This window comes from Cinclus cinclus, chromosome 17 (genome assembly GCF_963662255.1).
Source record: "Cinclus cinclus chromosome 17, bCinCin1.1, whole genome shotgun sequence".
In the NCBI taxonomy this organism is placed as follows: Eukaryota; Metazoa; Chordata; class Aves; order Passeriformes; family Cinclidae; genus Cinclus; species Cinclus cinclus.
The window spans coordinates 1,507,923-1,524,314 of NC_085062.1; the positions used below are offsets into that span (position 1 = coordinate 1,507,923).

The following is a 16,392-nucleotide window of genomic DNA, read 5'->3' on the forward strand; positions in this document are numbered from 1 at the left end:
AGTGAAGGAAAGCCTCTCCCATTTTCTGCCATTTCCCTAATGTGAGGCACAAAAATCCTCACCCTGAGCTGCAGAGAGAAATCAGGTCAGCCCTGCTGGACTGTTCAAATAAAAGGAATATTTGCTATTCGCCTCCATTAAGGAAATTTATCTCCCTTAAAACTGGCTGTGTTAACCATTCATTCTTTACCTTCCCTCTAAAAATTGGCAGGTTTTCAAATGATAATACATTTATTTCTTCTTTTGCGCCACCAATTTCCAGCTGTTGACTGCTGTAAGGTGGGAGGAAGGCCAGGTCTGAGGCCAGGTCCTTTGTGTCCTGCAGCTGATGGGGTGCCAGATGAGCACAGCAGAAGATTCTTCTTGCAGAAAACACAGCTGAAGAAAACCTCTGGTTCTCTGGCATCTTGACGCATCATTTTAACAGAGAATTGGCAAAGGTGGAAAAAGCGCTGCACTTAGAGGCCACCATAAACCTGACACAAAATTCCAGCTGCAAAGTGTTTTTGGTTGGAAGCAGCCCTGCACAATTACCACGCAGGAAAGAGCAAGCTCTCCTCACCTTCCACTTCTTAGCACTTTGGCTTCTTTGTTCTTTTTCCCCACCTTGGAATATTTAGGCACGTCCTCCCCCCTGGTTATATTTCCCTCCCTGGGTGTTGAAATGAACTTGGCACAGATTTGGGGCAGTAATTCTCACAGTTTGTTTTCAAAGTGCTCCTCCAAAAACAGAGGCTCTTACCTAAATCAAACGTGGTGATTAAAGTATCTCATTTAAACTACTGCAGTTTCAATTTTTCCAGGCAAAAGGAATGATCTGGCAATGGATAAACTGGACCTTGAAATTAAAATCAATTTTCTGTATATCTTTGTTCCTTTGTTACGTTGCAAGAATTTTCCAAAAAGCCCAAGAATTATTGCCAGAAGGCTCCTCTGATAAAAAGCAAAACAAAGTAATTGAGCATTTCCCTCTACATTCTCTTGTGTTATTGCAAGTTTGTTTTCATGGCCAATATGACACAAAGGGGTCAACCAGGGCCAAGCTTCTGAAGTCACAGCAAATACATCAAACACACCTTTCTATTTGTTTTAAATTTTTTTGTCGAATGACACTGACATTCAGCCACCTGCCCACCAGTTACACTCCCTCAAATGTGGCACTTCAGTGCTGGTTTTGTTCTTCTTTGTTAATGATGGCAGTTCTGCAAGTTGTTGTTGATTTAGTTTGGGATTTTTCTCCCAGCAACGTTGCAATTAATTCTGGGACACAGATCCAATGCAATCTGACAAAAGCTGTTATGGAGAACAACCTGGAATAAAACTGCAACTGCACTTCTTCCTAAAGACAAATTGTGACAGGAGTGGAAGAGAAGATGAGGGTTCCTGGCCAGGTAATGCTGGACTGAGAAACAGGGACAGCCTGAGAGCATCTCTGAGGCAGCCAGGGCTGGCAGCAGCTCTCCCCTCTGCAGCTGCATTTCTGCTTTGGTTTTCTTTGGTTTTTCTCCTTTCTTGGACAAGAATCTCAAAACCAGAGTTTCAATCTAAAAAGCCTCGCTCCAGCAGCTTCTGCAACTCAGTCCAGAGGGGAATAAATGTATTATCTGGGAAAATCAAGGCAGAGGAAAAGACTTCAGACTCTATTAAACATAGCTGTGTGTAGCTGCTGTAGTCTGTATTTCACCAACTTTTGTGAGAGCTCTTCCCACTTATTCTGCATGGTGTCTTGGGCTAAACAAAGCCTGCATTTGACTGAAAAGACATTGACATGAAAGGTAGACTGGGATATGATACATAAAGATCTTGCTATTTTTACAAGTGCAGTGATATTTAGAAAGGTTGGGAACAATGTTTAGATCTTATTTATTTCTGGTCAAATGGTTTGCCAGAGGATTTTTCTGACAGTGGCTGTCTGCAATTCCATGGCAGTGAATATGCAGAAAATGTGCGAGGTCCAGGGAGTTCATTCACAAAATGCTGCAAAATGAATTCATTTACAGCTGAGCTGTGGCCTTTGTGTGTGTGTGTGTGTGTGTGTGTGTGTTATTTTCAGAGCACAGCACCCCTGAGAACACACCTCTCTCCAGGGCAGATTGTTTGAGTATTACAGCCACACCTGTGTTAATTTTAATTTTACATCGTGTCCTCACCTCTGCAGCACCATGAAGGGGGGCAATGTGTGACTTCAGCTGCTCCAAGGGAAGTCCCATTTATCTCTCCAAGAGCCAGTGTCACTTTAAAGAGAGTTTTTCACACAGAGTGCTCTGCCAGGCGTTTCACCGATGACTAAAACTTTATATTCAACATTTTGTTCACGTGCTCACAAGGAACAGTACAAACATGATTATACATTAAAAAAAAAAAAATCCCCACAATGATTAATAGAGTAGATTAACCTCTGAAACACTTGGACAGCTGTTTCAACATGCTGTCTTTGAGGGCAATATGCTGAAACAGCTGCTCTTACACATAAGGTAAAATTGTCCGCTTTGTTTTGCAGTGTGAACACTCAAGGCTTGTTTTGTGTCTTCGTGACTTTAACACACATCTGGAGCCTTGCCAAGGTTCTGTACAACTCACATACATTCCTTTTTTCCCCCACCTTATTAGCAGCTTCGCCAACGTCAACTCATTTGCTCAGCAGCAGGCTCAAAACCAGAGTCAAGTGGATTTCTGTCATCTTTACACGGGATCTACACGCTCAGGCTGCTCCCTGCAGCAGCATCCTCACACAGTGCATGAATGAATTTGATTATTTTTGTCTGTGGCTTTGCAATAGCACAAGTGTTTCTTGAATGGGAAAGCATGTCCTGGTTCATGGAGCTTTCTCTCCTTGTTTCCAAGGCAACTCAATACACAGACACATGCAAACACGTGTGTGCTATTAATATTCCCTCTGGATGGGGAAAATATTTTCATTTATCAATGAAACACTCAACAGCTTCTGTAGGAGTGAAAGACAAACTTCTCACAAAGGAATTCACAGCAGGAAAGCATTCGAGAAAGCCTTCCCTTTGATTGTAGCCTTAGTCCACATGTTTTGGGAAGTTTTTGCATCAAGATCTCCTCTGGTCAGATACACACAGAAACCTGAGCCCACCTTGCTGTGTCCTTGTGTGACAGCCAAGCTTTCAGTCAAGCTCTTGCAAAGAGAAGAAATAACCTGGGAGCTTTACTGGCACATTCATGCCCCTGGATTCCCTCCCATGAACAAGAAGCTGACGGAACTGGTGGCACTTTGTGCTTCAGGAGAGGTTCTGCAGCCTGGCCACAGCTGAGCTGCACCTGACACTTGGCACTGGACCACGGCTGAACCTGTTCCATGCTTCCAAATGAAACTCATTTCAGAGCAAGTGAGGTCTGGGCACAGAAACGATTTGTCATGCCCAGCACTCCGTGCTAAATCACATTTATACCCTCTAATTCTCAATTGTAATCCTCTTTGGGATTCGCTTAATTGTTCTGCTTTTAAGAGCAGGGGGTCAGGTAGAGGCAGGGAGTGCTGAGTGAGAACTGCACAGTCTGTGTCTGCCTGATTCTGCTGCTGGTCTCAGAAGGGAGCTGTGACAAAGAAGGGAGGCAGCTGGAAGTGGCAAAAGATGCTTTCAAAGGAAGCTCTCTGAACTGCTGTTGGTTCACTGTTGTTGCCATCGATCTGATTTTTCCCCTGCCATAGGAAAGGCCTGATGATTGCTGACACTGCCTGGGAGGTTGGACTTGTCATTCTCACGCTGCTTTGTAGGGTTTCAGAGCACAACAGACTTTGAAGCAGAGTTGGCTCTTGTCTTGTAAACACCCCCTTAATGACAACAGAATGTGGCCCATCCTTAGGGGTGAGTGCCATGCCCAGAGTAAACCCCACTTGCACAGTACACCTCAGGGTATTTGCAATATCACCAAATCCCGTGGCAATGCCAGCTCTGGGCAAGGCAACTTCAGGCAAAGGATCTTGGATCTCCTTAGAGCAGGTGTGGATTTGAAGGGACATAAATGTGATTTACCTCCAAGCTTAACAGCCAGCAATTGTGCTGAAATGGGATGCTGCTTATACTGAATTCAGTTCAGTTTGGGGCTTGATTTAGAAACAGCTGGCTGGGATTTATGGGATAGGGAATGCAGTAGAATTACATTAACATCAGCAGAACTCCTTTGCATTTCACTGGGGAACCTGGACCTTTTTTCTGTATGTGAATACTGGATGTTCCTCCTCCTTTGCATAACCATTTGAAGCTGTGCTTTACACAGCTCTGCTCTGGAAAAAGATTTGGGTTTTATGTCACCTCTCGTTTGTAAATAAATTTTTAAAAAGAGGAAAATCTTCAGTGGATGCTATGAGAAATCCCTGACTTCAATGGGAACTCCACCATCCCATACTAAGGAAACAGTTTATGAACCCAATTCCCTTAATTCACGCACTCCCTAACTTTTCAACACTGCTCCTATTAACTTGCACAACCATGTAGCCTTAATGATTTCAGGTTACATTTATACTACATGCTTCTATTTATAAATGGCTTATAAGGGAGACTAATCAATATTTAATAGACATTTGAAGTGTGCAGCAGACACGAGCAGCATGTGTTAGAGAAGGTCAAAACCACATCGATAGCAGGGTTAGAAACACCTATGAGCTCTGACTGGCAAATATCCCCCTGGGCCAACAGGATTTTGTAACAATATTACTAGCAATTATCCAATTAGTAACACTTTCATTAATAACTGAGTCTTTGTAAACTATTTTAAAAGCAATGCCATTACCCGAGGAAGCAATTCCCGTGTGCGAGGCGACCTATTCCATGACAATCATTAGGGAGAAATCTGTGGGTTAGGGTTTAAATGCCACTCTTCTCCCATAAGCTCGAACCAACACTGTAACATTTCTAATGCAAACACCATTACAGTGTTATTTTGGGATTTGGGCATTTTGTCATACATCCTTAGGTTAAACTCTGCTTTAAGACACATAAATTCAAGTCTCAGAGCTGCTTGATGTGCGTATCTGTGCGTGTAGAAGGCCACAACTTTTTATTTACAGAACCATTAATTAAATTACTGCAATTAAATATCAAATCTAATTGCATTAAGACAACATTAAGCACGCAGGAAGTCAGAATCAGAACTTGCATTAGGGTTAATGGGAGCTGTACGTGGATGGTTTGTAATGCACTCTCTATGAGCCAGGTCCCAAAGGACGCAGCTGACATACACAAAACCAACACTTTATGCAAATATCCTTTCACGATGTCCTAGTTTTTGCACCATTTCCAGCTGTTTCTGTGGGTTTCCTGCTATTTTCCAGGCAAGTCACCTGAAGTGAGACGGAAGAGTTTTATAAATGACAGTTTCTGATCAACTCAGAGCAGCTGAGAACCACAAAATCCTCAACTCGTAATTAGTCCACAGGGCACAAGATTCAATAACAAATCCACCTGAAATTATGATTCTCCCACTTCCTTTTCAATCTCTTTTCTAATTAACTGTAACAGTAATAGAGATTCCTGGGGGGGAGGGGGAAATAAAAAAATAGAAGTCAAGGGAATCTAAATCCCCATTTTCTTTGTTATCACACTCACAGAAGTGAGCACCAGCTCCACCCAGCAAATCCCAGCAGCCACATTCCCCAGGCAGAGGGGACATCCCTCACTGCAGAGGTCCTGCATTGCCTGGGAAATGCAGGGAACCCCCCCAAAAATGTTGTTGGTTTTTTTGTTTTGTTTTGTTTTGTTTTGTTTTGTTTTGTTTTGTTTTGTTTTGTTTTGTTTTGTTTTGTTTTGATTTGTTTTGTTTTGTTTTGTTTTGTTTTTGCACAGCAGTGAAGTGGGAGGACTCTTCAGGTCTGCTCCAAACTGACACCGAGTGTAAGCACTGCCCTCCTCAAGGATCCAAACCTGCTGGTGGAAAATCTGAAATCTGAAATAGAAAATGTGTCCTGCAGCAGGCTCCTTGGACATTCTGGCTGTATTCTGAACTTAATGGTTTTCTTGAGGGTTTTAGAGCAGAATTAAAATAATAATTAAAAAAATGATGTTTGCTTATGCAGTGATCAAACTAGCACAGAACTCTGTGTGCCTGTATTTTCAACTGGAGGAAAAACATTGAGAAGATTCAATATTTATGTAATGTTTTATGGAAGTTCAATAGCAAAATCCAATATAATTTCCCAATTAAAATCACCTGCTAGTTGACTTACATCCATTACTATTATCTCAAGCCACTGTATACTGAACCTATTCACACAACAGTTATGTGAACTTGCATAGGTTAAAAATTAGTAATTACTGTCTAGACAATTCACTGTTAGCTATAGTTGAGTGAATATAATGAATAATTTATTTGATTAATTTTGCATTCCTTTTTCTCTTTGTCAATTGATCATGACCATGGAAAACTTGAAAATGTACTCATTTATCAGAGTTATTTTCTGTGAATGATTCTTAGCCTGAACATTTTTCCACAAAACAAACTATTCTTACTTGTGGACTGAAATTCACATTATGGGACAGAAACTATGGAGACCACTGGGATTGTTGTTCCTTTTTGCTTAAAAAGATCATCATGGAAATAGCAGCAGTGCTAAAGTGTTTTTACAAAATGAGAACCCAAACAGCTTGATGCTCATTTTGTTGTATAAGTTACATAATTAAGAAAACTTATGCAGAAAACTGATAAGCAACAGCAAAACCTTATTTTTAAAACTATAGATGAAGTGGGAAGATGGTGATCTTTGAGTTTAAAAGCCCACAAGGAAAGGGAAAATAAGAAATAGGTGAGCTGGGGGAACACTGGAGGAAGGCGTGGCAGGAGTTCACTGTCCTCACAGGGATGGAGGGTTGCTTTCAGCAGAAATTGCTGAGCCCTAGAAACCAGATAATGTTACAGGGTAAATGTTTCTGATTTCTATGGGCAGAGTTGGATTTGAGCTGCCAATCTGGAGGCAAGAGACTCAACAACCATTACAGCTCCCTGCTCTGACATGGAATTTAATAGCGTGTTTTTCCCTTTGAAATTTGCTCTTCATTAGGTGCACTTCAAAATGGAGGCTGAAACAATGAGGGGCTTTGACTCTGCAGCAGATCAAATGCATTTTGACATCCATACACTCAAGAATAAATGACACGCTAATGAGATACAGAGATCAAATGCTCTGTTTGCCACTTAAATCTCCAGCAACATGGAGCACATCAAGGTTGTTAACCCATGCCTTGCAGGGTCCAAATGGCCCCACATTTCCTTTCTATCAAACTTAATTCTCCTGGCTCCTCCTCTTTTGCAGAGCCAACACCATAGGAATGATCTTGCTCTGACCACAAGGAAACAGGAGGAGGAGGAGGAGGAAGGGTATGCGAAGGAATGGGGATGAATGAAGTTTGATTTTGGGGTTGCACTTTCTACCTTTTTCCTTCCACTCTTTACAACAACCTTACAGGGACGCAGCACAGGCAGCAACAGCAAACACTGGCTGTGATCAGTGTGGGAGTCAGGGCAAGGAATTGAGAGCAGGGATTGAGGAGAGCAGGGATTAGGAGGACAGGGATTGAGGAGGGCAGGAATGAGGAGAGCAGGGATTAGGAGGACAGGGATTGAGGAGGGCAGGAATGAGGAGAGCAGGAATTAGGAAGACAGGAATTGAGGAGAGCAGGAATGAGGGATTAGGAGGACAGGGATTGAGGAGGGCAGGGATTGAGGAGGGCAGGGATTTGGAGGACAGGAATTGAGGAGAGCAGGTTTGGGTTCTCTCCCAGGGACCAGCACAGCAGCCTCACCAACACTGCTCTCATGGCTCTGAGGTTTTGGGCAGTGGTATTCCCAGCTGTGGAAAGCAGCTGGAATGCTGAGAGTTGTTACCATTCCAATACATTTACCAGCCAAGAATTCCAAGATCCCAGAGATGATGCCAAACCCTTTCATCTTCTCTCTGTCCTTGTTGCCACATTTGTGCGATGCCAACATTTCACCCCTTGAAACCCTCTGGATCTGTTCTTGCCCTCCAGGCACAGCAGTGAGTGCATTTATTCCCTCTGGAACACCTGGAATTTGCAGTGCCTGCTCTCCCTGCTCTCTCCCAGCCCCACGAGTGAGTGCTCTCTTCTTCCTCTGATGGATTTTGAAAGAGCTCACCAAAAAGTGCCAACCAGCACAAAATGCAGCCCCACAGGAGGCACAGCTGGGAACTGCTAATTCCCAAACTTCAGAGCTGAGCAATGCACAATATTCCAAAGCTCTGGGTTGGAGTATCCTGATCATACTAATAAAGCTTAGCATTTTCAGTAAAGCTGAGGCACCTTTGCAAGAAATTTCTTCACACACAATAGCTGCTTATAGGCTGCATTACAGCTTCTAAAACTCTCAGATTGCTGCTCTGCTCCATCGTTATGCTGCTATTTAAATGTAATTTAAAAAATAGAAATGACATGAAAAAATAATTCCTAAGCCTAACTGTATTGGGACTATGTAAATCAGAAATAACTACATTGAGGTCAGGGACAGCTTTGAACAGGAGCGGTGCAGAACACAAATGACTGTTTAAAAAGGAAAGCTTTCATTGCAGCACGTACATAAGAAATATTGTGTTATATATACATATAGACACACAATACAAAGTTAATTTATGTAGAAAGGACTCATCTTGCTGTACATCTAATAAATGCAGGCTGGCTACCAAATATTCCTAATAATGCTTCCTCTCCAGCTAGCAGAACAGCTCAAAAACAAACATCATTTTGTTCATGTGTGTCCATTATATTCACGTGCTGATTTAATTAACAGTAATTTCAATATCTCGGAGGTTTCTTCTCTGTTTTACAAATGATGCCCTTTTGATGAGGGCTTTGGTTTGAGTTACTGGCCAATCAGCTGTGGACCAAGACTAGAATGCTAATTGGCAATGAAACCAGAGTGAGCACGCTGGAAAAACTTCGAGATGAGCCAAATCATTGGGTCATTCTTAAGGAACACGAAGAATTTTTTAGGCAGACCAAATAAAAAGCTTTGCAGCTGCCTCCAGCCCAGTGGAGAGCCCTGGTGATGCTCTGCACTGCTCCCAGCCCATCCCTGTGGGTCAGGAGGGTCACTGTGCCCTCCTTGCTGCCCTGCAGGAGCTCCCACCACTCCTCACCCTCTGCCAAGGAATCCCTCCCTCACCTTCAACTCCCAGCACAAAATCTGTCGTAAAAGGAAGCAAACCTAATGGAGCAGAGGTATCCCCAGCTCAGCATTTCCCTCTGCACATTTATTATTGCAAACACTTACTTCTAAGGAGAATTTAGTGCCTGTGCACCCCTGGAGAGGATTTTCTAAGAATAGGAACTGTCCACACGGATCAAAGAGACCTGAGATCGTTCTGGCTGCAGGAATGGCTGCATGTCCTCCTACCCTTGATTTTTGGTCAGCACATTACCTCTTGCAAACCCAGCTTTATTTAGAAACCCCTGACCAAAGATGCTGCAGACACTCATCAATCAATTCCAGCTCACAGCTTCTTTTCCAGAACAAGCCTGTGTGGTGCAGAATGGAGGCAGCAGCAGCCTGATCTTCAGAAGGAGCTGTCTCCAGAGCACTGCAGTTTTAGTGAGGAGGCAGGGCAGGAAGAACAGTGTCTGTGCCCAAGGGATTAATCCCAGGAGCAGCACTGGGTGGAAACAGGGGACAGGAGCGTGTGGTGCTGGGAGCAGGAGGGGGAAGACAAATGCCCTTTGTCTGTCCCCAGTGTTGCTTGCCTGGGTGATCATAAATTAGCTCCAAAGTTGCATTTTACAGCAAGGACAAAGAGGAGCAGCAAGGCCAGACTTAGGACACAAACTTAGGACATCATTTGTGAGACCAGCACAGGTTCCCATGGCCCAGGCAATCCTGCCCCATTCCTGAGCTGGGGAATGCTCTAAGGACAAACATGGCATAGGAAAAACCAGATTACAGTGCTGCAAGGTCCTTAATTCCAAAGGCTCATCACTTGCATTCATCCCCATTTATGTGGATAAATCACTACTGTGGGGAGATTCAGAGTGACTTCCAAGAGGTGGATTAGTGGGAAATGCTGCCTGGAGGACTCCATCCTAAAGGATCCAGAGCATTTGGCATCAGCCTTCTCTGCATGTTCATTAATATTTTGGACTCTGATTGTAATGAGTATCAGCAAGTGTATCAAATTTCATGAAAGCAAATTTTTGGTTCACAGTGGAATAACATGGTGCTTTACTCAAGCAGGCATAAAACATGAGGATGAAAACCTCATATAATCTCCAGCTATTGTCATTCAATGTTTATCATCCAACACAGTAGAATACAATTCTTATCTTTGATGGATGTGGCACACAATAGCTGTTTTCTTGAGTGCATCATAAATATTAATAGTATTCACAGAACTCCTTAAAATTTGTCATGTCACATTGCTTTCATGGAATCATTCAAAATGCCATTATTTTTGTCCCACCAATAGCAGATTTTCCTTTAGTTTCTTTCTTTTCCACTCTCGAAATTAAATGGTAGGGAATGTTTAACTGAGCAGAGGAAAAAAAGGGATAATGGTTCACACTGAGCCATTCCAAAACCTACTTCAGATGCCCAGAATTAGACTGAAAGAGGAAAAAAATGTGATATCCTTTGGAAAACGCAGTCCAGTTAAAAATGAAACAGTCAATGAAATTGAAGAGATTTGTCTGGAATTCCATCTTTTGGAAGAACACTGAGGAGGAATGCTGACATTACCAGAATGTTCCTAGTCTGCCATACCCAGGACACGGGGGCTGGGAGCAGCCTGGGACAGTGGAAGGTGTCCCTGCCATGGCAGGGGTGACACTTTAGGGTCCCCTCCAACTCAATCCATTCTCTGTTCTATGATTTAATCAAGTGGAATCAAACACCCCAGATGTACAAGGAAATCAGTTTTTCTGCTGTTAAACAGCTTTGATCACTAAAATGGCTTTTCAGGGTGGCTGATCACAGTGCAAGCTGAAATCCCTGGATTTCAGTCACAGCCCACGTGGACATTCCTCGCATGTGCTCCCCACACATTTCTCTCCCAGAGTGTTTCAGAGTCAAAGCCTTCCCCTGATCAAGCTTTAATAAAACCTGCAGTGCTTTGTGTTTTGCTTGATGTGCTCCAAGAAATATTTTAAAATTTCATCTTTCTCCATAAAATTCACCCTGTGGTTTTCAGAGCAGCCTGACAAAACAAAACCATTTAATGCCCTATGACAATTAATTTGGAGATGGTAACAATTGCACAAGATCCTATCTCTGCTACAGGGACATAAAACACTCGCAGTGGGCAGGGGAAATAAAGTAATACAAAAGAAGAATCTCTTTCTTCCTATTCTGTACTCTCTCCACAGTAGTTAGTTAACTCTGAGTATAAAATTAATCCTCCCAATGTGGGATTTTAGGAGAGCTCAAGGCTTCAATGCTGCTGCCATTAATCAGTGTTAAAATTCACACTGAAATCTGAACTGGGAGCCACAGATCCCAGTTTTATTTTAAAACTATGTTGATAATCCCTAATATTTCTGGGATGGAGATCTATTCTAGATTGAATTTACATTTAATTTTTTTTTTCTGTGAAATGCTGAGCATAGGGAAGGACAAAATCCCATTCTAGGCAGGTTCCTTTGCATGCAAAGTACAACAGAAAGGCACTGTTAAAAAGGAACTACAAAGCCAAAGGTCAAAGAGATTTCAAGTAAGAAATATGCATTAAGTGCAATGGATAAACACATAAGGGACAATTTTGCACATAAATGCATTTAACCAACTTCTGAAAGATATGCAAATCATCAGGGTTTGCTAGAAATGACTCATCCTATCCTGATTTATTTTTTTTTTTTTACTTCGGAATTAAGTGGGTTTGATTTTCATAGCCAACCCCAGAGCAAGCAAAGACAAAGCTGGAACAGCCTGACATTTCCTCTTCTAGTTAAAGGTGCAGGTAAGCTGCTTTTTAAGTCTGGGTCAAGTCTAAGTCAGCTTCTAAGTTCTTGGACTGAGTGTGCTCTTTTAATTGGTGTCTGAATATAAATTCCACTATCAAACCATGATTTCTGTTGAAAAAAAGAAATTCTTTAAAGTTTTTTTCTCAAACAAATCAGCCAAGTGTTTCACTCTGCAATCCCATTTCAACCTGAGTTACAGCAATGGGCACCTTTAAGGACAATTTTTCTGGATGTTCTTGTCTGGCAGCAACCAGAAATGCAATTATCCAACCTCCCATTTAAAGGCAACCTCACCAGAACAAGCACAGCCATCTGTGCAAGTGATTCACAAACCAAGTGATCCAGGAAACCAGTACTCGACCAACAGCTCCCATTTTTGGGGGGAGGAAACAAAATTCCTGCAGACACAGTTCAAATAGTTGCAGGAAACAGAGCAATGTTTGAGGCTGAGGGGCGCAGAGTCCTGGGGAATTATTGATTGTTGCATTTGAAAAAGGCTTTGGAATGATGAGAGTCTGGGACTCACAGGTGCATTCCTGCACGAGAGAGGATTTGCAGCAGGGACATCTGAAAGAGCAGGGCTGCCAGTCACAGACCGGGCCAGCGTTTTCCCAGGTAAGAAGACAATGCCAGGTATTTTTCTATTATTAAATCTATTGTTCCTCAAGCCTTCAGCCTCAGCTGGAGCTTTCCTATAAAAACCAGTTAAAATACATCTTTACAATGTCTTATTTTTTACCTAAGTTCCTGGTTGCCTAGAAACTCTCTAAAAGACCTGGGGTTTAATTTTTTTTCTCTTTTTCTTTATATTTTGCCAACTGTTAGTTAGATAACTGTTAGTTAGATTAATCAAGTCGCAGTTGTTTGTGACAGAAACCTGGATGACAGACTCAAAGCTGGGGAAGTGTTTGTTTCTTGCATCCCAGGAGTGTCAGACTCCGCTGACCTTGCTACCAGCAACTTTCCACAGCTATGGAAATTACAGATTATGTCTGCTTAGAGCAAGAGCAATAACTGAGAATTACAGAATCATATCATCACCGGACAGAACAGACTTATCTGTGCTCTCAGTTTCTGTAATTAGCAGGACATGCACTTCCACTTGGCAAGATTATTATATCACATTCTTATAGTAAGACAAATCAAGCTGTCTAGTTTAGATCCAACTTTAGAATGCTCTGCTGGACCTTCTGGATGCCTAAAACACACCTTCTGCTCCATCAGACATCCACCAGACTCACAACTCCCATCCTGTTTCAATGGCATAAACCTTATTTTAAAATAATCACCTGCTGTGTTTACAGTCAGCGACGGGAACAGCAGAAGACAGAAGAAAATCTGATTTTTTTTTTTTCCCCTTGATATTCAGTAGCAAGACAAACACAGGAAGCAAAAATAGCTCTGGCTGTGCTTTCCTCACCTTGATGTGTAATTCTGTGTTTGATGGGAATGGGTCACCTTTACTTTGGGGGGATGTGAGTTCCACGTGCTCCTCTGGCACCAGATGTTGGAAGAATCAATTAGCAGAGATGACAATCACCAACAAGAAGAGGAGAGAAGCCCCCAGGAGCAAAGGGGCTGATGTTTGCACCTGGCAGTGGGTCCTGCAATGTTGAACTGAGCAGATCCTCAGCAACTTTTTATCTCAAGAGGTTATGACAAAAAATTTAGATAAAACTAAATGCTCCTTCAACTCTTCTAAAAAGAAACCTCTAAATATATATATAACAAAATATACATACATATAAAAATATATTTATTTAGTTGTTTATTTATATAAATAATATAAATATATTCCAGCTTCTAAGTAATCCTCCCATCCCTGCTTTTTTAGCTGAATTAAATCAGCCTAAACAAAACTGGAGTTTAGGTGACAAAACAGCATTTATGTTCTTCAAAGCCACTAATCCCTGCTGCCACTTGTTCTTAAAGGTATAAATTCTACCTCTTTTTTAACCAAAATAGTTTTTAGAGATAATAAGCAAGAGCACTGCAAAATTAAGTGTTCTTAAAAGTACCATGAAGAATACAAAAAGGGACTTAGAAGTTGTTCAGAAACAGGTAAAACTAAATAAAAGTGACTTCATTTCCATTTAATTTTTTATTCTCATCAAGCTTCGTTTATTCGGGTCTGATTAATTAATGTCTGTAAAGAGTTCCAAAAATATAAAACACTACATAAATACTAAATAATAATAGAGTACGTAAGGAAAAGCTAATTTGTTAATTTGCATGGAGTTTTAGGAATTTGCATTTATTTATTTCCCCTGTGCAAGCAGACCCATCCAATCCCTTTCAGCTTTTTTAGTAGAAAATACTTTGGCACCTACAGGACAATGGATCTTGATGTATTTTATGTGTTCCAGGTCACAGGAAATTGCTGAGACTGGAAGTTTCAATTGCTGGGAGCTCAAGGAGCTGGGGAGAACTGTGAGGTGGTGCAGAAAGCAAGTTTTCCTTCAGTATGAAATTTTGGTTTAGTTTCTCTCATTATTGCAAAAGTTGTATTTATTTAGAGTTTTGGTTCATCTCCTATGTGTTAAAAAAAAAAAAAGAAAAAAGAAGAAAAGGGAACTGAAGAAAATTCTCTATTGACTTCTGCACATGATTTCTTCCCTATCAAGTGTAACCTATGGCAGTGGGAAGTGGAAATTAAAATTATTTTGGGGTCTTGTTTCCATTACAAGCATCTTTCCTTGTTTCTGGTCATGGCAGTGGTCATGCAGAGGAAAACACCAATATCTGGTGGTTTTATGGTGTAATAGGAAAAAGCCAGCACAGACCAACTCAGAAAGGTTCATGAGGAAGCAAGAGAAAAAGGGAGAGAAGTGCTGTAACATCCAGACTCTTGGGCTGTTTCTCTGCTTTTACACCTGAATTTCCCTCTGAAATCCTTGTTCATGGGTAAAGCTCTGCTACTAAAAAGTCCATCAGGCCCTGCTGAAAATGTGCCTCTGGTTTTACCAGGAGATATTTGTGTTTTTAAAATAAATCATCAGCTTCGAGCTTCCTGCACACGTACACCTTACACCTGCTGGACTCCTCCATCTTCAGGAAGTATTTTATCCTTTCTGCATAACTCAAACCTTTTATTAAATTGATACTTTGCAGCTCACTGGACTCTTTGGTTCTTCAGGGGAAAAGCAGAGCAGCAAACAGTGCAGTTGTTTGGTTTAGCAATGAAGTTTCCCACACATGCAATGCTAATTTGTTTCATATAAAATGTCTTTACTAATGACAACATTTACCCTCAGAGCACAAGCGTGGCAGTGCCATTCACACAGCAGAAGACAACAGCTCCAGAGGAGCCATTTCCATGTACCAGGCCAATAACCCAAAAATGGGAAAGGATTTTCACAAAAGACCCAAACGGTTTCCAAGGAGCCATTACGGAACATCAGATAAATAAAATATTATTGAAATGCATTTTTTGCGTTTAAATCACTTGCAGCAGGTGCACAGGAAGACGCTTGTAATAAAAAGGCTCCCATTCCCTGGAATACTAACGAGGATCAGTGGAAACATTGAGGAAAAGGGAGCAGGAGCAGGTTCTAACCATGGCAAAGGGAACAATTCCCATAAAACCATTGAGGAAAAGGGAGCAGGAGCAGGTTCTAACCATGGCAAAGGGAACAATTCCCATAAAACCATTGAGGAAAAGGGAGCAGGAGCAGGTTCTAACCATGGCAAGGGGAACAATTCCCATAAAACCACTGAGGAAAAGGGAACAGGAGCAGGTTCTAACCATGGCAAGGGGAACAATTCCCATAAAACCATTGAGGAAAAGGGAGCAGGAGCAGGTTCTAACCATGGCAAAGGGAACAATTCCCATAAAACCATTGAGGAAAAGGGAGCAGGAGCAGGTTCTTACCATGGCAAGGGGAACAATTCCCATAAAACCATTGAGGAAAAGGGAACAGGAGCAGGTTCTTACCATGGCAAAGGGAACAATTCCCATAAAACCATTGAGGAAAAGGGAGCAGGAGCAGGTTCTAACCATGGCAAAGGGAACAATTCCCATAAAACCATTGAGGGAAAGGGAGCAGGAGCAGGTTCTTACCATGGCAAGGGGAACAATTCCCATAAAACCATTGAGGAAAAGGGAGCAGGAGCAGGTTCTAACCATGGCAAGGGGAACAATTCCCATAAAACCACTGAGGAAAAGGGAGCAGGAGCAGGTTCTTACCATGGCAAAGGGAACAATTCCCATAAAACCATTGAGGAAAAGGGAACAGGAGCAGGTTCTAACCATGGCAAAGGGAACAATTCCCATAAAACCATTGAGGAAAAGGGAACAGGAGCAGGTTCTAACCATGGCAAGGGGAACAATTCCCATAAAACCATTGAGGAAAAGGGAACAGGAGCAGGTTCTTACCATGGCAAAGGGAACAATTCCCATAAAACCATTGAGGGAAAGGGAGCAGGAGCAGGTTCTTACCATGGCAAAGGGAACAATTCCCATAAAACC

At 41.9% G+C, this 16,392-nt stretch overlaps 1 protein-coding gene across 1 annotated transcript in view; it reads right to left on the reverse strand.

The window, feature by feature from the left end:
- Positions 1 to 16,392, reverse strand: part of TMEM132B (transmembrane protein 132B) — a 214,303-nt gene that overhangs the window by 47,689 nt on the left and 150,222 nt on the right. The gene's annotated exons all lie outside the window — the stretch shown is intronic.